The sequence below is a fragment of the Nothobranchius furzeri genome, chromosome 2 (assembly GCF_043380555.1).
Source record: "Nothobranchius furzeri strain GRZ-AD chromosome 2, NfurGRZ-RIMD1, whole genome shotgun sequence".
Taxonomy (NCBI): domain Eukaryota; kingdom Metazoa; phylum Chordata; class Actinopteri; order Cyprinodontiformes; family Nothobranchiidae; genus Nothobranchius; species Nothobranchius furzeri.
In genome coordinates, this window is record NC_091742.1 from 20,530,641 (window position 1) to 20,558,426 (window position 27,786).

A 27,786-nucleotide genomic window follows, 5' to 3' on the forward strand; every position below is an offset into this window, starting at 1 on the left:
AACAAAATAAAGCATTTCAAAATAAAATTCCGCAATAGTCAAACGTGTTCGTAAACAGACACTGCAGAAAAACCACACGAACACGCACACACATACACACACATCGAACTTGTGTGCGTGTGTGACCACGTGAAGGGGGGGTGTGGTTTTGGGTGTCTTTTCACCGGAGCAAACAGGACAGAGAGGCAGAAAGTCTGAGGCAAGCAGTTAGGATGGATGACTTTAAATTAATTATGGAAGTTGAGAAACACAAGGAGCTGTACGACCCCCGAAAAACACGATTATTTACGTACCCATTTCAGAGGACACTGCTAGGATACAGCTGCAGAAATGGAGCGGGTTCCAAGAGATTCAACTGGCAGAAACAACTCATACCATAGGTTCACACACACACACACACACACACACACACACGTACAAACACTTAAACGTAGAGGAAAAGAGCTGAGGAAAGGCAGAGAGGAAATGGAGGACACCAAGTGTTTAAAAGAAAAACTACAGCTGAGCCGAGGCGCGCCTCGACTGGGGCGCGTCTGATCTGAACTGAGGAGCGGCGAGCAGCGGCCGAATTTCGTGAGCGATTCGCTTCTCGGCGCTTCCATGGCCGGTGTGTCCCCGGCGTAACAGAGTTCCTGGTAAATATCACCAAGATCCTGAGAGGAGGAATCATGCGACCACAAGGAAAGGCTGTATTGTGTCGGCTGAGTGTGGTGGCTTGTTGCAAGAAAGTGACAAGCAGCCACTTTCTCATGGGTCCCCTACTTTATAAAATTAGTCAAGAGCCCTTTTCCGATAGGCATTCTGGAATATGTGTGGACAATTCAATCCGGTTTTTAACCGGAACTGTGTTTTCAGACACACCACTTTTGTACCGGAACTTGTCCTTTCGGCTGCCTTCACACAGCAGGGAAAAGTTCCAGATGTCTGAGGGAGGGGGGATCGGACTTATGTTAAGCATAATTCTGCGCACACGAAGACGCATAAGAGACCTGGATGATGAAGCTCAATGGTTAAAGGAATCACTGAAGCGGTGTGAAGCGCTCCGTCGCGCGTCTAGACGGTACCGTAGGAGGCAAGCTGCCATGGTTCGCCGTATGCTACAGGAGCGGGCTATCTAGGTGCGCACAGCGTCCCATGGTCCCGTCCTCCTCCCCCTCCTCCCTGTCCGGAACTCGACCTCACCAGTCTGAAGCAGCCACCTTGTCCGTAACAAGTCCGGACCTGTTACTAGGGGCGTCGTCCGGTTAAATTACGGAAAACGTTATCCGGATGTTTGTATTCAGACACAAAGGTCTTACAGACAGAGTCCTGAACATTTCCGTTTTTCATGGCCTGTCTGAAGGGGGCTAAGGTAAGTTGCATTGAAAGCTGAGTGGTCATGCTGACTTCCTCTCCCTTCATATTTGTCACACTGAAAACATCCAGTTGCTACTGACAATTCAAAACATGTATGCATCCAACGCACATTACATATTTCTTTATGTTGTTTAGCAGGAAATTGTGTTTCAGCTTTGCACTGAATGTAACTCATTATTATACATATCTCTTTGGTGCTGATCCCTAACAACAACAAATCTAATCTGCATTTTCTCTGCTGCTTCATTTGTAATGGAAAATACTGCAAGAAAATACAGCTGGGTGCTAAATGAACTCTAGGGAGACGGATCACAGAGGAAGGGAGCTGTAGCTGATTTTATGCCTTGTATTTTGCTTTCATGCATTGCTAATTTACAGTTCAGGCCAGCGAGGAGAAACAATCCTTCACGGTTCCTTCTCTTGCTTGGGCTTACCGCAAATGGTAAGGGCCTGAGCTGTCTTTATGCATGAAAGCCTCACAAATTTCATATTGTGGTTTACTTTCATGCAAAGAGACCAATAAAACCAAGGAGGAGACGATGGTGGGAGTCCCATTTGGGTTTGATACCCATGACTGGCTCTGAGATGTTAATAATAATAATAATAATACATTTTATTTCAAAGCGCCTTTCAGGACACCCAAGGTCACTTTACACAAAACACGTAATAAAATACAATAAAACAATAATAAAACCCAAAGAAGAAAAAACAGAGAGAAACATTTCAATAAAATCAGAGGTTGTAGCCAGATTTAAACATATGTGTTTTGAGTTTTGATTGGAAAAGGGTAAAACTGTCGATGTTCCTGATGTCTGGGGGAAGTGAGTTCCAGAGTCGAGGAGCAGAGCGGCTGAAAGCTCTGCTCCCCATGGTAGCGAGACGGGCAGAAGGAACCGCAAGATGGATGGAAGAAGAAGATCTGAGTGAACGGGACGGGGTGTGAATACTTATAAGGTCTGAGATATATGGAGGAGAGAGGTTGTGGATTGCTTTGAAGGTATGGAGGAGAATTTTGAAGATGGACCTGAATTTAACTGGGAGCCAGTGGAGCTGCTGGAGAACCGGCGTGATGTGGTGAAAGGAAGGGGTTCTGGTGATAATACGGGCTGCTGAATTCTGGACCAGTTGCAGTTTATGAAGGAGTTTGTTGGGGAGACCATAAAGAAGTGAATTGCAATAGTCGAGACGGGAGGTGACGAGGCTGTGGACGAGAATGGCGGCAGTGTGAGGGGTCAGTGAGGGACGAAGACGGTTTATGGAACGTAGATGGAAGTATGCTGACCGAATTAAGTTATTAATGTGAGCCTGAAAAGAAAGGGAGCTGTCGAGAATGACACCCAGACTCTTGACATGAGGTGAGGGGGAGACTGTGGCACTGTCAATAGTTAAAGAAAAGCTGTCAGATGTTGAGAGGGTGGAGTTAGTGCCAACTAGAAGAAGTTCAGTTTTATTGCCGTTGAGTTTGAGGAAATTAGAGGTGAACCATGATTTGATTTCAGAGAGGCAGAGTGTAAGGGAGGATGGTGGGAGAGTTGAGTTGGGCTTACTGGAAATGTAGAGCTGGGTGTCATCTGCAAAGCAGTGAAACTGGATATTGAATTTGCGGAAGATTTTGCCGATAGGGAGGAGATATACTATGAAGAGGAGGGGCCCCAGGACAGAGCCCTGGGGCACACCTGACTTGACTGGGGAGGGTTCTGAGGTAAAGGATTTTAACTGGATGAACTGAGTGCGGCCAGTAAGGTAAGATTGAAACCAGCGGAGGGGGGTGTGAGTGATGCCTAAGGAATAGAGTCTATTAAGGAGGATGGGATGAGAAATGGTGTCAAAGGCCGCACTCAGATCGAGGAGAATAAGAATAGAGATTAAACCAGAATCAGCAGCAATGAGTAGGTCGTTAGTGATCTTGATGAGAGCTGTTTCTGTGCTGTGGTGGGGACGGAAGCCAGACTGAAACTGTTCATAAAGGTTATTGCGGGTGAGATGTGAATGGAGCTGAGATGCAACAGTTTTCTCAAGGACTTTGGAAATGAAGGGAAGATGGGAAATGGGACGGAGGTTATTGAAATCATTGGGATCTAAACCAGGTTTTTTTAGAATAGGGCTGACTGAAGTGGATTTGAATAGGGATGGGACCGTACCAGAGGATAGTGAGGAATGAATAATGGCTGTTATAAAAGGGAGCAGAGAAGAAAGGCAGGATTTAACTAAAACAGTTGGAATAGGGTCCAGTTGACAGGTGGAAGGTTTGGATTTGGTGATGTAATCTAATATTTCTGAGGGATGGGGAAGTTCAAAGGAGGAGAACGGAATGGTGGGTTCAAATAAATCAGGAGAGGGAGGGGAGGAATGAGGTAAAGAGAGATGGATTCTATTGACCTTCTCATTAAAAAACTGAAGGAGAGAGTTACAGGTTTCTGAAGAGTAAAGATGGATGGGTAAGGAGTCGGGAGGCTGAAAAATGCTGTTCATGATGGAAAATAATGTTTTAGTGTTGCTGGAGTTGGACGAGATGAGACCGGAGTAATACTGAGATTTGGCATGGGAGATGGAGTCCTTGTAGAGAGAAATCTGAGCAGAATATAAGTCTTTATGGATGGTGAGACCGGTTTTCTTGTAGAGTCTTTCAAGCCTCCGGTTGGTAGCTTTCAAGGAGCGAAGGGCAGGGGTGAACCATGGAGCAGACCGAGTAAAATATACAGAGCGGGATTTGATGGGAGCAAATGAATTAAGGATAGAAACCAGACCGTTATTGTACTGAATGACAAGATCATCGGGAGTAGAGGACAAATTAGGGGTCAAGGTGGCAAAACTGGAGGACAGGGAGGCTAGATCAATGTCCTTAATATTACGAAAAGAAATGATACGTGGTGACTTGATGATGGAGAGACGGAGGGGAACAGAAAAGGAGATGAGGAAGTGGTCCGTGAAAGGGAGCGGGTCAGCTGTACAGTTGGAGGGGGTCAGGCCGGAGCAGCAGATTAAATCCAGGGTGTGACCTTTAATGTGAGTGGGAAAATTGGCATATTGATGAAAACTGAGGCTGTCCAAAGATGAGGAGAAGTCTTTGCTGAGGGGGAGGGCCATATTGTCCATATGAATATTAAAATCACCAAGTAAAATTACATTTGGGGAAAGGGCGGACAGATGGGATAAAAGAGCAGAGAGTTCATTTAAAAACTCAGGGCTGAACTTGGGGGGACGATAAACAGTGACAATTATTGTGGGGGTCGGGCCGGAGAGTTGACAGGCGAGGCATTCCAGAGTGGTGAGAGGAGGAAGGTTTACGGGAAGGACCTTCCAAGTCTCGCGATACAGTATCGCGAGACCACCGCCGCGGCCCGACCCACGGGGTTTGGAGAGGTAAACAAATCCGGGAGGAGTACAGTCATTGAGTTGTGAGAAATCGCTGGGTTGTTGCCATGTTTCGTTCAGACAAGAAAGTCTAGCTTATGGTCACTGATGGTATCTTGGAGGAGATGTCCTTTACCAGAGAGGGAGCGAATGTTGAGAAGACCAAAATTAGCAGTGCGCAAGTCCCTGGCGACAGGAGCATTAGTCCGACTAGCCAGCCGGGCTAACACGCTGGAGTCGGCAGCTCGGCAGGTATTCCTGGGTAGCCGCCGGCTAGTCGTGGACCAGAAGGAGGGTATTCCTTTGGAGCCGTCGAGATGGAGGTTCCGCCGGGACCCCCGATGGATATACCGACGGCGAGGCTGGAAGGTGATGTCGGGGAAGAGGCACAGAGCTGGTGGTGGAGATCCGGAGTAGCGAAAGCGGAGGTTGAAGAGCTCCGCCGCCGAGTACTGGAGAAGGCCATCCACGGACAGAAGAATGAGCGACAGGATGATCCAGGCCAGTGCGAGGCACACAGAAATCCTGCTGGACCACATTATGGAGTGGAGCAGGGAGGTGGTGATGTGCAACCAGAACGCAAGCTGAGCAGGTAGGTGAAAATGAGTTTTCACCGACACAGGGATGTGACCAGGGTGAAAAAGAAGAAAAAAAAATACAAAAAGTTTGTTTGCCAGCGAGCAGCGGCAGCGAGACGCGCCAGCGTTCACTCAACCGGAACCGGAAGATGACTGTCCACACTGTCTGATGTGACATAGCTGGTACTGGACCATTTTTTATTTAAGACCTTTGACTAACACACACACACACACACAGATATATATATATATATATATATATATATATATATATATATATATATATATATATACATATATATATATATATATATAATGTTATTATTATGACCAAATTCATGTCTTAAAAATGTGTAAAATGTGTTCATCGTTATCTGAAACAGCTATTCCAAGAAACTTGGACAAACCATGTTCACTTCTAGAAGTTTCCATACTTCTTGTGAACTCAGCGTGGAGCGTTACCTGATTTTTAATCCCTTCCGCTGAAACTGAACTGTTACCTCTGGTGAACATCAAAAGGCAGAGAAAATTAGGCTGAACTGTGGATGCTTTGAGCTGCCTTTCAAATCTTTTTTTTTTCTTTTTCTGGAGCTGATTCATATCTGCGCTGCTGGAGACTATGCTGCCGCTCTCTATCAGGACCCTTCATCAAGCAACAAGCTCTGGAGATCAGCCCCGTGTACTGCTGGCTCTGCATGCAGCTCACCTTCCTTTTTTCAAGGTCAGACCAACGTTGAGGCGCAGAGCACCAGCAGCACGAGTGCGAGGGCACCAGCACTGCATGAAACAGGGTTTATCAGAGTGCAGCTCCACTTGCCTGTTTATACTGGCGGAGTAATTGCATAAAAAGGCAGTCGATGTTTGCTGAGAGCATTTTAATCAGCTCTTGTTCACAGCAACAAGCTCGCGCCAAATTACGGAGGAGATGTTTTCGTTTGGTTGGGGTTTTGGGGGGTGGGGGGTGGGGGAGTGGGAAGTGAATGACCTCCTCTCAAAATTGGGAATACAAGTGATGGGAGTGCTGGTGCTTCTCTTCCAGCATCCGGAATGGGATATGGACTCTCCAAGCTGGAATCATTCCAAACAGAGTAGAGAATAGCATCTCAGACAGCCCGCCTGCTGATGTAAAGAGGCGCTGACTGGCTGCCTCTGTCTCAATCACAACTAATGCATTATCTGGCACTCACACAGGTCTGTGCATGAGCGCGCACACACACACACACACACACACACACACACCTAGACAAAACAACACAGGCTGCAGTCTCCCACAATGGTGCAGCATCGTCTCACCATTTCATTGTCTGTCTCCTTCCGATGCAAATCAAATGCTGCAGAGTAAAACTCAGAATCGAGGAATCACCTGCAGGCGTCCCCTTGTCACTTGTGCAACCAGGTATGAGTCTGTGAGACTCTGTGTTTGGCGCTATCTAGTGGTGATCACATGAACAGAATCTAATTCATTTCCAGAACATGTTTTATTTGTTATGTAAATAAGCTGAGGGGTGAATAAATGCATTGGAATGTCCATTAATTTTGTCTTATTTATAAGAGTTTTTTTTTAATGTTCAACCGAAATTAAAGGTTTTAAAGCTACAAGCAAGCAGTAAAGGTTGTTTTCATGGTGTTAGAATTTTTCTGAAGGAAAATTGTCACCGAGTCAGACCCTCATTTTTTTTAATATGCATGCTCTTTGAAGACAAAATGGTCAGAAGAAAATTTGTGAAAAGGTTAGTAATAAACAACAAAGGTGTGCTTTCAGTGTGGCTTCTATTCCTTAAGTGTTTGGTTGAATGAACGTTCACATTTTTAAATAAGTTTCAAGCCTGACAAGACTATAAACAGCTGACATATCTAATTTTGGTGCTTGGGGTTGTTTTGCTGGATCCAGGGTTGGTGACTCATACAGAGAGGCACCCTGAACCAAAACGGCCACCACATTCTCCAGCACCATGCAGTACCCTCTGGTATGCGCCTAGTTGGTCAGGAGTTCATCCTACAGCAAGATCATGACCCAAAACATAAGTCCAAGCTATGCCTGAACTACCTCAGGAAAAAAGAACAAGATGGTAAGCTTGTAAACACGGAGTGGCCAGTACAGTCTCCAGACTTAAACCCCGGCTGGTTTGGGATGAACTTGACAGGCGAGTGAAAGCAAAGTGCAACACGTTTATGGGAACTTGTGCAACAGATATGGGAAGAACTTTCTGGAGAATATTTGATTTCTATTGTAGAAAGAATGTCACGAGTGTGCTCAACTGTTATATCTGCCAAAGGTGGCTACTTTGATGAGTCAAAAGTTTAGAATACATTTTGCTCTATTAAATGATTCCATGATTTATTTTTTAACTCCAATTGCTTATTTGTACTATGCTTATGTTTTAGAGTACAATGTGACATTAAACTGCATCATTTCCCATAGAAAACTGAAAATTTTGCGGCATTCTAAAACTTTTGACCAGTAGTGTAAGTTTTAAGCCTGACAAGACTACAAACAGCTGACATATCTACCCTGCTGATGATACCACTTTCAACAGCCTCCATGTGGAGAAATCGAGGTTTGTGTTGATCAGACTGTAAGCGAACTGCTAGTCATAGTGGGGTATTTTGTATAGTCTAAAGGGGTAAAAAAAGGTTACTTTATCATGCAGCATTATGTTTGTGCAAGGCAAAGAAAAAATACATATATATCAGAATCAGAAAAGCTTTAATGCCAGTGCTTCAGCATCCCGAAGCATAGGAACTTGACTCCGCAGCACAGGTTACACACACACACACACATGTAGACAAAACAGATACAGGCAGACCACAAGAGCAACCATGAACGGCGCTCATTTCATTTCATTTCATTTAGATTAATATACACACACACACGCACGCACGCACGCACGCACGCACACACACACACACACACACACACACACACACACACACACACACACACACAGGTTTTTTTCTCTGTGGCTTGTTTATCTGAGTCGCATGTATCCTCCCTGTTTTATCTATATTCTATTGTAGACTTTTAGTTTTCAGTTTTTGGTTGTTGATTTGTTGTTCTATTATTCATTGTGTCTTTAGCTTTAGCATTATCATTCTCCTCCTGTTGTCTTTGTTTTCTGCCTCCCTTCCCCAGACCTAATTAATTACACCTGTCCATCATTATCATCAGTACCCATCACACCTGCTGCTCGTCTCCACTCACATCCTCAGTGTATTTAATCTCAGCCTGGTTCAGTATTAGTTGTCCATTCCTTGTGTTTTTGGCATCTTGGTCCAGCGCCAGGCCACGTCTTCAATAAAAACATTTTTACTTGTTCAATCATGCCATATTTCAACTGAGGAAAACTGAAACTACAGGAAAAACTTCACATAGAGTAAAAGCGAGACACTAGTTGAACTCCGTATTTTAGGAAAGGTGTGCCGAGTCTAGTTTTCCATGTCTTTTCGATTCCTTGTTCCATCCTGTTTTGGTATAACACAAAACCTTTCAAACCACCCTGAAAGCCTGTGTTGGTGGCATCTAGTAAAGAAAATACTACACACTAATGGGCATCTAGGGTAAGCCAGTCAGCACACCTGTCCTCTAGATTTATGAATATTTTTTCTGATTCACAGGAACTCACTTCCATGAAATTCAAACGGCACCGACACTCATTATAACATGTTCTGACAGGTAAGATGTAAATGAAATTAGACTTGGACTCATTTAAGATCATCTTCCTGCCCACCCAAATCTGAGGTGACACGTGGTAACAAAACCACAGGACCGCAGCTCGGAAATGATCCACCAAGGCAGTGGCACAACTACCATCCCATGGATGTATGCGAGTGTGAGCTTCCATCGCACAGGGATGTCGCTGTTTGCTGGCCAACTTTGTCTTTTTCATTGTTCATTCTTTCCCCGTGAGCACACACACAACTCCTACTATCCCTAATCACACCTGTTCTACGTTATTCCTAGCCTAGTGAACTAGACCAAATTCTTGCTTTGCAAAATTTATATATATTATATATTTATATTATGTATATATATGCATTGCAAAGTTTAATAATACATTTATTTAGTCTGGCTTGCCAGGCTACGTTATTCCTGTTCCCCTCCCAGAATTTAGTTGTAACAGTTGTGACATTAATGTTCCCAGCAGAGAGGAGCTCGGCTTTATGAACATTGTTTCTTACAAAAAGCCAAGCGGGAGGGAGCTTCTGATTCCCGCAGATCACCTGATGAGTTTAGAAGCGCTGTCTGGGTCATGCATGACAGTAGTGGAAACATTCAACATCAGAGGAGAGTGGGTGTACATTTTCTAATACAAACTTACCATTTAAATTTGTAGCTAGGCTCATGTTTCAGCTTTTTTTTCTGCATACGTTTAAAGAAAGTAACTTTTGTTGGTTGAATTTAGCTTCAAACCACTGGAAACTTTTTTTTTCATCATGGAAGAAACTAATTTGGAAGAAAAATCTGCAAGATCCTACTTTACAGCACCAAACTCCAGTATCTCCTTGGGAATTATCAAGCTCTCCCAGGCCAGAACACACACACACACACACACACACACACACACACACACACACACACACACACAATTCCTCCACTGAGTTCTGGGTCTGCTCCAAAATTCCCTCAAAAAAAAGCAATAATACCTAGCTGCGGACGTAGCCCCGGCCAAACACGCCCCCGGCACATCCCCCACGCCCCCGGTCAACACCCCCCCCCACCACCACCACCACCCCACCACCCCACACCCCGACAAAACACGCCCCCCTGTTGAGCTACCCCCGAGCTCAATAACGGTGGCCCTCCCAGCGAACAACACAATTGAAAGAAAATAAATAAAGAAATAGTAATAATGTAATTAAACAGACAGGACTCCAGGTTTAAATATGAATGTATGGATTTTTTTGGCCATCCCCAGTGAGATTATTTTTGTTTCTTGCATACACACATGTATCTGAATCGATTCTAGGAAATGTTCAGTGACATATATATATATATATTTTTACCAATTTAAGCCGTTCTATGGCGACAGCTTCTGGCAATGGATGTGACGTCGTGTCCGACCAATAGTTGCTGGGATGCTTTCTGTTGAACTACACATGTAATTGTCAAATAACAATTTCACATGTAACTGTGGGCATGTACAAATATATCTGAAATAACTTTAGGGAAAAGTTAGGTTACAATTTATTTTTACCTGTCCTTCCAAGACCATTTTTTATCGTGGACACCACGTTACCGTCAGACTAATATTTCCTGGATGCTGTACACGCAACTATTTGTCAAAAAAACTATAATACATGTAAATGTTGACATGTAAAAATATATCTGAATGGCTTTAAAGGGAATTTTCTGTTACATGTTTTAACAAATTTTACACGTCTGAGCGCGACAATTTTAGGGCTACCACATTGCTGTTGTGAGTTTGCTGCTTATTAGATGAGGAGTCATAAACGGTCAAATAAATAGCCCATTGTTATGTTTATTTTGGCCAAAAGGCTTGCATGTAGCCCATTAAAAATTATATTAAAAAATTTGCATCCATGACGTCTTCCCCCACTGCCAATAATGCTTAATTTTATATTAAAGTGTTTCAGAAAAAAATTACAATTGCGCTACCTATCAAACTATGTCTTAAACGTTCAAATTTCTAGTGCAAAATCTTCGCAAGTTGTAAAAATATACATCTGTCTTTACCTGAACCGTCATTTCCATCTCTTGCAACACGCATGCGAGTTCTCGTCTTCGTACATGCACGCATGTTTTGTACATGGGGCGTGTTTGGCCGGGGGGTGTGTTTGGCCAGGGCTACGTCCGCAGCTAGGCCTTACTCAAAAAAAGGGCAAAAGCCTGGAAGACGTAATTCAAACCAACCAATAACATTGTTCTTCTCCAAGCTCCTTCTATGATAGGCCAGACACCTCCTCTCTAAGACTAGGCCCAGTCTCATTCATGAAGCCTTTGCGTAAAACACCTACAAAAAATATAACTCCTGTGATTTTACTGCCCCCACGACCCAACCCTGGATAGGTGGCTGAAAATGGATGGATGGTCATTTTCGTTGCTTTATATTGAATCCTGTGAGAATCAGCTGACTTATAATGTAAAAGGAGAAGTATTTTCATGTAGAGTTAAATAAACTTGTAATAGTTAGATATTTTGCAATGTTGTAGTCAAGACCACACTACCCGAGACCAAGACTTTTCCGAGATCAGAGACAACCGAGACAACACCAAAACGTTTAAAGGTCAAGACCGAGATAAGATGGACAAGACTATGTACTGTATCTCAAAGAAAATTTATAATAAAACAAAAAAAATGTATTAGTTTTTTTTTGTGAACATTTTTGGAAACTGGCCTGTCCTTCATGAATTTACACCATTAAACAAATAAGCAACAACTGAACTAATGGGCGACGGGGCACAGGAGTTAAGTGCTCGCCCCGTAACTGGAAGGTTGCAGGTTCGAGCCCTGCTCAGCCTGTCTGTCGTTGTGTCCTTGGGCAAGACACTTAACCCACCTTGCCTGCTGGTGGTGGTCGGAGGGACCGGTGGCGCCTGTGCTCGACAGCCTCGCCTCTGTCAGTGCGCCCCAGGGCAGCTGTGGCTACATCGTAGCTCATCACCATCAGTGTGTGAATGTGTGTGTGAATGGGTGAATGACTGTGTTGTAAAGCGCCTTGAGGGGTTCCAGGACTCTAGAAGTCGCTATATCAAATACAGTCCATTTACCATCAATTATGTCATGCCAAGCCTGAACATTATGTGATAAAACCTGAAAGTCCAGTTTCTTTCCATGAAAGCTAAAATCTAACGAGAGCTTTGTTACATTGTTAGAAACATGAGGCATTTTTCCAGCATTCTGTGACCTAAATGTTTAAGGTGGGGTCGCGTGATGATGACTCCGCTACTAAGAACCCTCTCAACTGGTGCAGAGGATGCGGGAACTGACAGAACCTTCAGTGCAAGTTGTGGGTATCTGTCTTGGCTTTTGTACCAGAAGGCCAGTGTGTTATCAGTGTCTGTGTCCTGTATGGTGCCAAAGCATTTGCTTATCTATGTTCTGATGCTATGTAGTGAGAAAGAAGACGTGAGCGTTTGACTAGAGGTGACTCACTCACTCTTCACCTTCGCTGTCGATCAAGTCCTCCACCTCGGAGTTCAAAGTGGAAATCTTTTTTCCTCCTGATGTAAAATGTACTCATATAGGTTACCTGTCAGTTTTTTCTTTAGATCTTCTCTGAAGTTCTTGGGGGTTGTTTCATTTTGCCATTTGAAACATCTAGATCAACCCAGTTCAATCCAAACTGTGAGTCAAACACGGCTATCTTTAGTCATTTCTGTTTTGGCAAAGACTCCATTGAATTTTCTCATCAAAGACTGACGAAGGGCCTTTACTAGAGGCTAACACTGTATTTGTGTCTCCGCCTTCTTCAGAACATGTGTGTTCAAGGCCAGGTACCACCATGCTAACGGTAACAGCCTTTTCTTCCTCTGTCGTCTCTGTCAGTTCCTTGAGCTGGTTCCACTCACAGGTGCTGAATACCACTTCTTCATAATCCTTGCTACACATTTCAGTCAGAGCTTTATGGTCCAGATCCAGAGATGTGAGGGCCAGCACTTGTTTGAAAGTGCTGTTCCAGCGATGCAGCTGGAATAGTCTTAGAAGAGCCTCAAACTTGTCTTTTTTTTTTTTTTTTTTTTTTACCGTGTCCTATCTGGCTGTGAAGCAAGCAGAATTGATGTCTGAATGCTGGTGACAAGCCTTACAGATTTACTCTCAGGTGGAGCATCAAAGCGTTTGCTTTTAATGTCACGCCTGATACTTAAAACTTTATTGTTATTGTTTTTGAATGCTTTGTAATTCTGACCAGACACGGAGACAGAGGTGAAAGAGAAAGGAAAAGAAAAGGTGGGGAGAGAGAGAGGGGAGGGGGGTTCCACAAAATAAACAATGAACAAGAGTCTGCTTCTAGACCTGCAGAAAAAAAAACAAAAAAAAAAAAAAAGCAAAAAGACAAAAAAAGGGACACAACAACAATACAAGATCTATAATCAACATTGCTTAACTGAAGAATCACGATAATAAATCACAGTGCATTAAGTGCCCACCATAGTCTTAAGACCTGTGTTGAACGTGCCCAAGCCCATACTTTTGAGAGCACCATGTGAGCACCTGTGTGTGTACATGCGCTTGTTTATTTAAGGTTTCTCTATAGGAGCGTCCAACAGAGAGTGTGAGGGACCACAGATCCGCCCCCCAAAGATGCGCAGGAGACGGGGGGAGCTCCAAGTCCCAGAGATCCAGGCGCTGCCCCAGAACACAGGAACCCCAAGGAGACTGCAACCAGGAAGGCCCCCGCCCCCCTCGAGAGGCACAGAGGATCGCCCCGGGGGGCCACAACCAGCAGCCTGTAGAGTCCCGGGTCTCAAACTTGTCTTTGAACAGTCAGCTGCTGTGCAACAGAGTTGAAAAGGGTGACGTTTTGGCTATGGCGCGAGAAATGGCTTTAACTTCCTTCATGCCGTCATTCACAACTAAGTGCAGGGAGTGAGCAAAATGAGAAATACATTCACCTGATGGCCAGGTTGGCTCTGTGTCTTCCCCAGGTTTCATGTCTTCCCAGATGTGCTCATCATCAAGGTTTTCCTCCTCACTCTCGCTGTCACCTGACTGCTGTTGTGGCATGTGAACTTTAAAAGCACACTTCATATTAGCGGCATTGTCTGTATTTATAACTGATCTTCTGACAGATGCAATATTCTTCAGTGATCTCCTCAAAAGCAGAGGAAATTCACCCTCCACTATGTTTGCCTGAGAAATGTCCAATAAGTAGGATTCATGAGCATAGCAATCCCTTGACTTGCTGCACAAATGAGCAGTTTCTCTGAGGAAGGAGAGAAGCCGGCGATCAGACCAAATGTCAGTGGCAAAGGACACGGTTTCTCAGTAACGGTTCTTCTTGAGATTGGTGTGTACTTGTAATCTGCAGTCTTTAAAACGTGTTTAAATATTCACTTTCACTAGCCTTGTGGAAATTCACTTTCCACAAGGCACAGCGGCAGACAACACCCAACTATCAAATCTAACTACGGTCACACTGATTGCTTGCCGCCGTGGGGAATATTGACTGTAGATTTGTACTTGGGCAAAGGATGGGATAGTTGGTTGAGTGGCATCTGCCTGTTGTCCTGCCTTGCAGTCCAGGAACCTTAAATTCAGGGGAAAAAAAACAACCGCAGCCTAGTCAGCTAGACCAAATTCTTCCTTTGCAAAGTTTAAATAATATTTAGTCTGGCTTGCCAGGCTAACAAACACTAAGAGAGCAGTAAAAATGAATTAGTCCGGAAAATTCCAGTGGACAAAGTACAGATGATGGCTCTCTTTACAAACGAAAGGCATAATCTCTGGTTTCCATCACAACAATCTATACAATCTGACAAAATGCATCACTGATTACATTAACTTCTATACACAAAGAAAGAGTTTGCTGCTTCCCCAACAATAAATCTAAATCACAATTTACAAGAAGCAAGATAAGATTAAAGAGGGAAAATGCGGTCCTGAAACAAAAGATGGGATGTGATGGAATGTGAAAACAACATAAATCTGCACTTTAAAGGGTTTGACTCTTCTACATCTACTCCCCCATGCTTAGCACTTCTCACCTTCACTGTGCCCCCACCCCCTCTCTGTCCCTCTCAGCTGATGACATCAGAAGTGTGTAAATTCCATCCCCAGACTTTGCACTCAGTTTGGCCACCATCTTTAAAAGCTTGTGTACACTCTTCATTTGTAGACAATGAAGCATGCACAACTTAAACGCTTTTGTAAAGCTTTCACAAAAGCAGTCTGTCATGAATGCTGTTGGGTGGACAAGTCTAGCTAACTAGATTCAACGGCGAGAACACAAGACGAGGCCAGCTTAAAGGACACCTATCGGGCACATTCCAAACACAATGGATTTACAAATGAAAGGCAGCTAATTGTAAGTGGCTGGGTTATTTTCAAACCAAGCAGCAGTTTGGTTTAGCTCTGGTAGTCCTGAGGGGTCAGAGAATTCTTGGAGTTTTAATGTTGAATACACAAGATTCAAATACCCCCTCTTTAAAAAATAAAGATTAGTAATTTAATTACTATTATGCTGCTTCATTTTCAGCTGCAGCTTCCCCTAGCAATGCGAGTCACACACCCAATATGGCGCTAAGGGGGTTTGTTTGTTTGGATCCCTATTAGCTGCTGACATACAGCTGCTATTCTCCCTGGGGCCTCATCTCATACAATCATTAAATTTGATATACATACACATATTGTGCACATCGTTCATACATGTCCATACACACATCCACACACACACACCCAACTCATTTCAACATAAAACTGCAGTATAGAAAACTCACAGTTCAATTCTCAATAGCCCAAACATACCAAACGCATTCTTAAACCTTGAAATACAGCTCACTTCGAAAGATGTTTAGCTTGACATTATCTTTGGGAAAATAAAAATATTTTGAGTTTTTTCTGAAAAAGTTGTCACTTTCCCTCAACAGAAATCCTGGTAGTGCATTCCATAGCACCATTGCACGATAAACCACGGTTTTCAGCATTTGATTTGGTCTGCACGCAGGTAACACCCATCATCCGTGCATTCTTTGTCTTGTGGAATAATTGTGTTTATTGTGTGTTTATTTAAGGGTGGCCTTTTATTGTGGGCAGTATAAGGTACACCTGTGCACTACTCATGATGTCATATCAGCATCTTGATGTGGCACACCTGTGAGGTGGGATGGATTATCTCAGCAAAGCACAGGTGCTCACTATCACACATTTAGACTGATTTGTGAACAATGTTTGAGAGAAATGGTAAAATTGTGTATCTGGAATGAATTTTAGATCTTTAAGTCCATCTCATGAAAAATCGGAGCAGAAACAAAGGTGTTTATATTTTTGTTGAGTGTACATGCATTATCCATTTTTGCCTCTTTAATTTTATTTTGATAATAAATTCTCTTCTTACTTTTATTAAGTTTGGTAACAAAATTTCTCAATTTGCAACATTTATTCCATAATACCGTATCATCATATTTAATTGCGTTCACTTTAATTGTGTTTCTTTGAGTCATAAACTCCTTCAACTCTCTTGGTCTAGCCAGGGGTCGAGGTACTTCTTACAGCTAGCTTCCTTATAGGAGCATGTTTATCTAAAAGCTTTGCTATTAACTGTTTGAAAACCTCCACTGCACTATTTGGGTCATGCTCCTGATTTACTCTTTTCCATTCCACATTTTTCACATCCTCTAAAATTTAATTTTCTTTAAATTTTCTAAAGGTCCTTTTCACTATAAATCTTTGGCGTGACTTAAGTACTTTTGTCATCCTTCTAATTACAATTAAATTATGATCACTGCAGCCTACCGGAATTGAAACTGCATTTGAACACGCCTGGTGCGTATTTGTAAATAATAAATTAATTAAAGTTGCTGATTGAGAACCATCAGCTTTTACATTTACTCTTGTGTGTTGCGAAACCATCTGTGTCAAATTGCACGTAAGAGCCGATGAATGCAATTTATTCCTTAAAGCATAAGTTACTCCGGAGCAATGGGTGCTCCTCCAGCAACTCCCGCACCATCGCTGTGGCTCCGTTGATGCAGGGGCTAGTTTAAACTTCCCCTGGTCACTCTAGCTGTTTTTACAGGACCATAGAGTTTGCACAACGGGATTTGCCGTAGCTCCCTGGGAAGGATTTTGGCATTTATAGTAGCAAAGGTGAAGCTAGAATAAACTGCCATCAGGCACCTCTCAAACCAAGACGGGATAAAGAAAGGTCGCTGGGCGGCCCCCCCGCATGTGACAGACAGGGTCGCGCATTCAGCGTCAGACGGAAGACAATTCAGGCTGATGAAATTTCTTTTTCAGGACCTTTAGCTTTGATGTGACCTGCTTTTTGTCCCGCTTGACGCCCCACTCAGCTGGTGTTTTCACCACTCTGTTGAACAGCTGGCTATCTCTCACCGTCCCGTAAAAAGACGACTAATCTGTTCGTCCGCTCGCACGGCCAAAAGCTCCATGGTCTCCGTGTCCGTCCATTTTGCCATGTTGTAGGTGGTTGAAAGATACTAGTGAGAGGCTATGTTGATCTGTGTTTATATCCCTTCCGGCCGGCACTCGGCGCGCAGTATACGTCACTGACGCGACCACCCTCTTTTGCGGGGGGCCTCCCACAGTTGCTCCAAAGGGATTTGCGGGGCTGACACGCGTTTAGCCGTCAGAGGTGAGGGGCTCATGCGGCAATATTATTACGAGGCTAAGCGCATCAGAATAGAGTTTTATCACCTTTCCCTTTTGCTCCTTGCCGTATTTACAAGACCCACAAATCCGGATTTATCACTCAGTAATGACGCAATGGTCTGTCTTATAAAAGAGGCTTCTGTGGTCCTTGGCCCAGGCCAGACAGGAATGTTTGCACTGCTCCAACGAGTGTCCATCTGTGCGCTATTCCTCACTCACTCCAGGCTAGAGAAACGAGCAAGATCTTGCCCCAGTCCAGGCTATAGCCCAATGCGGCGCCCAACATCGCTTCACCTGGGGCAGACAGGAAAGTCCCAAACTCCTCCACCCTCTTGGTCTGGTGGAGGGGAAGCAATCAGCAATCTAGTTACACCTGCCCTGGTGAGCCACCAGGGCCCTGATTGGCTGACCCCTAATCAAGGAAAGTGACAGCAGGTGGAGCAATCCACTCTGCCACATGTGGTTGATACATGAGACCCCAGAAGTCTGATCACTTGCCTGCCTTGCCAAGATGGCTTCGCTTTGCCAGCCGGATTTCCAGGAACACCACTGGTATCACAGACTCTGCACAATGGCATTGGATGGATTGTGATTCATTTGATAACTAATCAAACATCACTAAATTCAGCCAGATTATTCTTACAATCACAGACTTCACATATTTTCCTAAAACACCTTATTAGACTCATAATAACATCCAAGATCATGTTTCATTGGAGTTTGATTATTGTCTCAGTTGATATTACCGTATTGACCCGAATATAAGACGAGGTCTTTTCCATTGAAAATAATTTTAAAATGTGGGGTCGTCTTATAATCGGGGTCTAAGCATTTACACATGCTGATATTTGTCTGGGGTCATTAACAGCAGAGAGCAGCAGGCTGTATGTTCTCAACAGGAGAAAAAAATGGAAACGAGAGGTCCGGAGAAGAGTGGACTGAAAGAGGGGCAAGTTAACAAGCTATAAGGCAGAGTTATGCAAATTTTAGGATGACAATGGTCACTTCAGCAGAGGCATCAAACATTGCATGTATGCAGGTATACAGATTTGACGGTACACCTGGACCCAGCAGCATGAGAGTGAGTGAGTATACAGTCCGCATGCAGTCTGGTGATCTGACTCCCAGCTTTAACTGAGAGAAGCTTCCCGAGCACTGCATTCCTTCAGTTTGTCATCTCAGCTGATTCTGTATGCAGCAAGACAGAGGGCATCTGAATAAAAGCCTCATTTGACTTTTGATTTCACATGTCAGAAAAAAATCTGATAGTTTGCATTAAATTAGTATTTTTGCTCCCTATTTGTTCTCAAATTTTCAATAAAAATAGTTTCTAAAAAAGTTTTTTTTTTTTTGCCTTTTCCTGAAGATTATTCTTGGAAAGGGGGTCATCTTGTAGTTGGAGTCATCCTATATTTGGGTCATTATGGTGCCTTGAGTAATAATTCGCCTTCAGTTATTCTGACATACCTGGTTAAACAATCAATGATCCACAAGAGTCTGCTTCTATACTGCAGAAGGAGATAAAAAAAGAAAAACAACACACAAAGCACTTTTAAATTTAATTTAAAAGGTGAAAATGCCAAAATGAGGTTTATTAAATGCTTTCCACTCCCATGACACAGCTTTGCATTAAATCTCCTCTAAAGTGTCCTTTATCCCCTAGTCACATTAATAAACTATCCCTCTAACTGACAGAGAACCCTGAGAGAAAAAAATGGGAGGGGTTCTATGTAAAGGCCTTTCACGCTTTCACATCAGGGATGTCATTTTTATTGCTCATCATTATGGCTGAGAGTCCCAGTTAAGATATTCATCATTTCAGCAGTCTATTAGAGTGACATTAAACAGTTCTTGCCCTCCATGACAAAACTCACACTGTAAGTGTTTTATATCCTCCACTTATTCAGCAGTCTGAAATATCTTGAGGGATCCTGCTGGATGCAGCATGATACTGGCTGTCTTACCTGTTTAGTGCACATGCTGGCACAACAAGAAAAAATCAATGGAGCTGAGAAAAAATACAAAAGGCAAAAATTCAACCATTGGTATGATGACCTGCATCAAAACAGCTTTAATGAGTCCATTTATGAATGTCAGCACTTTAAATATTCAAATTCACCGAAGGAGAGGATTTGAAGTATAAAATTTGTTATTCAAGCTGAAAACTCTTGCGTATGCAGAACGAATGAAACTTTTAGTAAACTATGGAGGAAATTCTGTTTAACAATTGGTGAGACGAATAAAGATTTCCAAAGCCAAAGCTCTGTGTCTTAAGAATCATTTTATATGAAGGCAAAGGTGTTAAAAGACCGTTCCCTCTGAACTGGTCAGAAGCAGAAGAGCCCTGAACAAAAAATTACCAATTATTGCAGTTTATTGCTTAAGCCTGACTCATGCTAGGACACGGTGGCAACAAGGCATTAATGGAATTTTGCAACATTCATGCCACCACACTTTGCAGTAAATATTACCACAATGCCGGACTTGTGAAAACAAATAACACCTCTGTGCAAAAGAGGGAAGTGTAAATGACATGGTTGCATTAAAGGGGGTATGGGGGCAGTCTCTGCAGTCAATGCTCCCCATTGCTTTGCAACACTCCCCAGGAGACGGAGAAGTATGAAGGAAAATCATCTCCGTCTGCGTGCGTGTCTCTCCTTTTTGAAGCTGACAGAGAAGCATGACTCAGGCTTTACAGTGACCCCACTGGTGTTTAACAAGCACACAGAAGCCTCTTTCAGAAAACAATGCCACCAGTTTGCCGCAACATCGAGCCGGCATCACGGAGCCTTAGGTCGGAACGTGGCAACAATGTGGCGCAATTGTTTCAATTCACAAAAAATTACATGGTTGCATTGAAGGGGGGGTGGGGGCAGTTTCTGCGTTGCCACAGACTTCTGTTTAACTTGGACATTAGTTGCTTTTCATTGCGTTCAAAGCCATATTCGTTAATTTTTTTCTTTAACAAGCCACTCCAAAAAGTGTCTGTCCTCCACAGTACGCATGCAGTCTGGTGATCTGACTCCCAGCTTTTACTGAGAGAAGCTTCCTGAGCACTGCATCTCTTCAGTTTAACATCTCAGTTGATTCTGTTTATGAAAATGAAATTTACTGCCTGTGTTTACCATCATTTTCAATATAAATTCCAGCCACAGCTCAGCAGAAATTCCCCACGTGACACTTCCCTCTTTTGCACAAAGGTGTTATTTGTTTTCACAAGTCCGGCATTGTGGTAATATTTACTGCAAAGTGTGGCGGCATGAATGTTGCAAAATTCCATTAATGCCATGTTGCCACCGTGTCCTATCAAGTATAGACTTCATGTTAACAATAATTAAGGACAAAACTTTAACTTTAAACAATATCTACAATGAGTATCAAAGTGGCATTACTGATTGATACCTTTAGCAAATGCTCAACAATATTACCCTAACACCAGGCACTAACTTGGTTTTGGTACACAGTAAGTGCTATTTGTTGGGGAAGTTTTGTTGGGAGAGACAAATACCTGAGAAAAAGTGTATGTTGAAGGCCTACTTATGTAAACCAGATCCTTCCAGTAAGTACATTTGAAATTGATAGACCACTCAGCCTCTCCTAGCTAACACAATTCAAAACCTAATGCTTCTTTCTCATTACCATTATTCACTTGCTAATTGACCATTGTCTGCGCAATCGAAACTAAGAAGGTGGAGTTGTTTGGAACTTGATGCTTGAGGTGGTAAATCAGACCTTTTGCTCTGATAAGAATGGAGATGAGAGTGCAGTGTGTGTCTTCCAGTAACCCTTGTCAATCTGGATTCTGATGTGTTTTTCTGATCCACCACAGAGTTGTGGGTTTCCTCTTGGTGCTGCTTCTGCTGAACTGAATTCAATTACTGTAAGGAACATCGTGAGTGTAGCACATGCAGGTGACCTCCAACAGAAACACTAGTGGTTATTGATCTCACAATATTACCCTAACACCAGGCACTAACTTGGTTTTGGTACACAGTAAGTGCTATTTGTTGGGGAAGGTTGGTTGGGAGAGACAAATACCTGAGAAAAAGTAATGTTGAAGGCCTACTTATGGAAACCAGTTTGTTCCAGTAAACACCCCTAGCTAACACAGCTCAAAACCTGATGCTTCCTTTTCATTACCATTATTCAGTTGCTGATTGACCATTGTCTGCGCAATCGAAACTAAGGAGGCGGAGTTGCTTGGAACTTGAATCTTCAGGTGGCTTTAGAGGATGGCGGTTAGTCAGACCTTTTGCTCAGACAAGAACGGAGATGGAAGGAGTGCAGATTGTGTCCTCCAAACTTTGCGGAAACCTTTGTGAATTTGGATTCTGGCCTGTTTTATTCTGATGGGTGATATACTTGTGGACGTTTCTTCTTGGTGCTGATTCTGCTGAACTGCTTTCAGTTACTGTAAGGAACATTATGGGTGTAACACATGCAGGTGACCTCCAACAGAAACACTAGTGGTTATTGATCTCACAATATTACCCTAACACCAGGCACTAACTTGGTTTTGGTACACAGTAAGTGCTATTTGTTGGGGAAGGTTGGTTGGGAGAGACAAATACCTGAGAAAAAGTAATGTTGAAGGCCTTCTTATGGAAACCAGTTTGTTCCAGTAAACACCCCTAGCTAACACAGCTCAAAACCTGATGCTTCCTTTTCATTACCATTATTCAGTTGCTGATTGACCATTGTCTGCGCAATCGAAACTAAGGAGGCGGAGTTGCTTGGAACTTGAATCTTCAGGTGGCTTTAGAGGATGGCGGTTAGTCAGACCTTTTGCTCAGACAAGAACGGAGATGGAAGGAGTGCAGATTGTGTCCTCCAGACTTTGCGGAAACCTTTGTGAATTTGGATTCTGGCCTGTTTTATTCTGATGGGTGATATACTTGTGGACGTTTCTTCTTGGTGCTGATTCTGCTGAACTGCTTTCAGTGACTGTAAGGAACATTATGGGTGTAACACATGCAGGTGACCTCCAACAGAAACACTAGTGGTTATTGATCTCACAAGTGCTTCTCTTTGGGGTTGTTTGGATGAGAGCTCTTCATCATTTGGACAGAAATGTTTACCGCTCATTCAATGCTTGTGATGGTGTGATGACCCTAACTTGAGCACTGATGTGATCTATAATTCAATAAGTGCTACATGTTGGGGTCATTGCAAAACTAAATCCTCTCTGAGAATCTGAAAGCCCAAATGTTGATCATCCTTTTATGAAATAGTTAACAATGATACTCTGACATAGGCACTGACTTGCTTTCTAGACACAGTAAGTGCTAACTGTTGGGGTATCTTTGTTGACTTCAGTCGGTAGAAAGCAAAACTAACTGGAAATCTATGAATGTCAAAATCTAAATACAAATTTTCAAATTTGTCATGTCAAAATGTACAAATCTGCTGAAGCTGCATAGTTTTGTCCTTAATGATTGTTAACATGAAGTCTATAGGAACTAAGTGCTGGTTAACTTGATAGGATCCATTGAGTCCTTCAAAGAAGACTTGAGCATGTAGCCACGCTCAGACCACCTCAAAGGAGCCACTGATGTTTCTGCTCATAAGTGCTTCTCTTTGGGGTTGTCTTGGTCTGGAACACTTTCTAACTATTGACATGAAAAAAAAAAAAAGCAATAAAATCACTCCAACACAAGGCACTAACTTGATTCCTCAAAGTGTAAGTGCTAACTGTTGGGGTAGTTTGGCTGCTGTTAATATTCAGAAGAAATTCTAAACACCAAACAGGTATTTACAGGTGATTTTTGAGATAACATTTGCACGTCATGTGTCCGACCTTAAATTTAGCATTGACTGGACTTTCAATTCAGTAAGTGCTACATGTTGGGGCAGGTCTAATTGACAATATCTACAATGAGAATCAAAGTGGCATTACTGATTAATACCTTTAGCAAATGCTCAACAATATTACCCTAACACCAGGCACTAACTTGGTTTTGGTACACAGTAAGTGCTATTTGTTGGGGAAGTTTTGTTGGGAGAGACAAATACCTGAGAAAAAGTGTATGTTGAAGGCCTACTTATGGAAACCAGTTTGTTCCAATAAACACATTTGAAATTAGTAGCCACCCCTAGCTAACACAATTTAAAACCTGATACTTCTTTTTCATTACCATTATTCAGTTGCTGATTGACCATTGTCTGCACAATCGAAACTATGGAGGCGGAGTTGCTTGGAACTTGAATCTTCAGGTGGCTTTAAAGGATGGCTGTTAATCAGACCTTTTGCTCAGATAAGAACGGAGATGGAAGGAGTGCAGAGTGTGTCTTCCAGACTTTGCGGAAACCTTTGTGAATTTGGATTCTGACCTGTTTTTTTCTGATGGGTTATATACTTGTGGACATTTCTTCTTGGTGCTGATTCTGCTGAACTGCTTTCAGTTACTGTAAGGAACTTTGTGGGTGTAACACATGCAGGTGACCTCCAACAGAAACACTAGTGGTTATTGATCTCACAAGTGCTTCTCTTTGGGGTTGTTTGGATGACAGCTCTTCATAATTTGGACAGAAATGTTTACCGCTTATTAAATGCTTGTGATGGTGTGATGACCCTAACTTGAGCACTGATGTGATCTATAATTCAATAAGTGCTACATGTTGGAGTCATTGCAAAACTAAATCCTCTCTGAGAATGTGAACGCCCAAATGTTGATTATCCTTTTATGAAATAGTTAACAATGATACTCTGACAAAGGCACTGACTTGCTTTCTAGACACAGTAAGTGCTAACTGTTGGGGTATCTTTGTTGACTTCAGTCGGTAGAAAGCAAAACTAACTGGAAACCTATGAATGTCAAGATCTAAATACAAATTTTCAAATTTGTCATGTCAAAATGTACAAATCTGCTGAAACTGCATAGTTTTGCCCTTAATGATTGTTAACAAGAAGTCTATAGGAACTAAGTGCTGGTTAACTTGATAGAATCCATTGAGTCCTTCAAAGAAGACTTGAGCATGTAGCCACGCTCAGACCACCTCAAAGGAGCCACTGATGTTTCTGCTCATAAGTGCTTCTCTTTGGGGTTGTCTTGGTCTGGAACACTTTCTAACTATTGACATGAAAAAAAGGCAATAAAATCACTCCAACACAAGGCACTAACTTGATTCCTCAAAGTGTAAGTGCTAACTGTTGGGGTAGTTTGGCTGCTGTTAATATTCAGAAGAAATTCTAAACACCAAACAGGTATTTACAGGTGATTTTTGAGATAACATTTGCACGTCATGTGTCCGACCTTAACTTTAGCATTGACTGGACTTTCAATTCAGTAAGTGCTACATGTTGGGGCAGGTCTAATTGACAATATCTACAATGAGAATCAAAGTGTCATTACTGATTAATACCTTTAGAAAATGCTCAACAATATTACCCTAACACCAGGCACTAACTTGGTTTTGGTACACAGTAAGTGCTATTTGTTGGGGGAGTTTTGTTGGGAGAGACAAATACCTGAGAAAAAGTAATGTTGAAGGCCTACTTGTGGAAACCAGTTTGTTCCAGTAAACACATTTGAAATTAGTAGCCACCCCTAGCTAACACAATTTAAAACCTGATACTTCTTTTTCATTACCATTATTTAGTTGCTGATTGACCATTATCTAATCGAAACTATGGAGGCGGAGTTGCTTGGAACTTGAATCTTCAGGTGGCTTTAAAGGATGGCGGTTAATCAGACCTTTTACTCAGATAAGAACGGAGATGGAAGGAGTGCAGAGTGTGTCTTCCAGACTTTGCGTAAACCTTTGTGAATTTGGATTCTGACCTGTTTTTTTTCTGATGGGTTATATACTTGTGGACGTTTCTTCTTGGTGCTGATTCTGCTGAACTGCTTTCAGTTACTGTAAGGAACATCGTGGGTGTAACACATGCAGGTGACCTCCAACAGAAACACTAGTGGTTATTGATCTCACAAGTGCTTCTCTTTGGGGTTGTTTGGATGAGAGCTCTTCATCATTTGGACAGAAATGTTTACCGCTCATTCAATGCTTGTGATGGTGTGATGACGCTAACTTGAGCACTGATGTGGTCTATAATTCAATAAGTGCTACATGTTGGAGTCATTGCAAAACTAAATCCTCTCTGAGAATCTGAAAGCCCAAATGTTGATGATCCTTTTATGAAATAGTTAACAATGATACTCTGACAAAGGCACTGACTTGCTTTCTAGACACAGTAAGTGCTAACTGTTGGGGTATCTTTGTTGACTTCAGTCGGTAGAAAGCAAAACTAAGTGGAAACCTATGAATGTCAAAATCTAAATACAAATTTTCTAATTTGTCGTGTCAAAATGTACAAATCTGCTATAACTGCATAGTTTTGTCCTTAATGATTGTTAACATGAAGTCTATAGGAACTATGTGCTGGTTAACTTGATCGGATCCATTGAGTCCTTCAAAGAAGACTTGAGCATGTAGCCACGCTCAGACCACCTCAAAGAATCCACTGATGTTTCTGCTCATAAGTGCTTCTCTTTGGGGTTGTCTTGGTCTGGAACACTTTCTAACTATTGACATGAAAAAAAGGCAATAAAATCACTCCAACACAAGGCACTAACTTGATTCCTCAAAAGTGTAAGTGCTAACTGTTGGGGTAGTTTGGCTGCTGTTAATATTCAGAAGAAATTCTAAACACCAAACAGGTATTTACAGGTGATTTTTGAGATATTATTTGCACGTCATGTGTCCGACCTTAACTTTAGCATTGACTGGACTTTCAATTCAGTAAGTGCTACATGTTGGGGCAGGTCTAATTGACAATATCTACAATGAGAATCAAAGTGGCATTACTGATTAATACCTTTAGCAAATGCTCAACAATATTACCCTAACACCAGGCACTAACTTGGTTTTGGTACGCAGTAAGTGCTATTTGTTGGGGAAGTTTTGTTGGGAGAGACAAATACCTGAGAAAAAGTGTATGTTGATGGCCTACTTATGGAAACCAGTTTGTTCCAGTAAACACATTTGAAATTAGTAGCCACCCCTAACTAACACAATTTAAAACCTGATACTTCTTTTTCATTACCATTATTTAGTTGCTGATTGACCATTATCTAATCGAAACTATGGAGGCGGAGTTGCTTGGAACTTGAATCTTCAGGTGGCTTTAAAGGATGGCGGTTAATCAGACCTTTTACTCAGATAAGAACGGAGATGGAAGGAGTGCAGAGTGTGTCTTCCAGACTTTGCGGAAACCTTTGTGAATTTGGATTCTGACCTGTTTTTTTCTGATGGGTTATATACTTGGTGACGTTTCTTCTTGGTGCTGATTCTGCTGAACTGCTTTCAGTTACTGTAAGGAACATCGTGGGTGTAACACATGCAGGTGACCTCCAACAGAAACACTAGTGGTTATTGATCTCACAAGTGCTTCTCTTTGGGGTTGTTTGGATGAGAGCTCTTCATCATTTGGACAGAAATATTTACCGCTCAATCAATGCTTGTGATGGTGTGATTACCCTAACTTGAGCACTGATGTGATCTATAATTCAATAAGGTCTACATGTTGGGGTCATTGCAAAACTAAATCCTCTCTGAGAATGTGAAATCCCAAATGTTGATAATCCTTTTATGAAATAGTTAACAATGATACACTGACATAGGCACTGACTTGCTTTCTAGACACAGTAAGTGCTAACTGTTGGGGTATCTTTGTTGACTTCAGTCGGTAGAAAGCAAAACTAACTGGAAATCTATGAATGTCAAAATCTAAATACAAATTTTCAAATTTGTCATGTCAAAATGTACAAATCTGCTGAAGCTGCATAGTTTTGTCCTCAATGCTTGTTAACATGAAGTCTATAGGAACTAAGTGCTGGTTAACCTGATAGGATCCATTGAGTCCTTCAAAGAAATCTTGAGCATGTAGCCACGCTCAGACCACCTCAAAGGAGCCACTGATGTTTCTGCTCATAAGTGCTTCTCTTTGGGGTTGTCTTGGTCTGGAACACTTTCTAACTATTGACATGAAAAAAAAAGGCAATAAAATCACTCCAACACAAGGCACTAACTTGATTCCTCAAAGTGTAAGTGCTAACTGTTGGGGTAGTTTGGCTGCTGTTAATATTCAGAAGAAATTCTAAAGACCAAACAGGTATTTACAGGTGATTTTTGAGATATTATTTGCACGTCATGTGTCCGACCTTAACTTTAGCATTGACTGGACTTTCAATTCAGTAAGTGCTACATGTT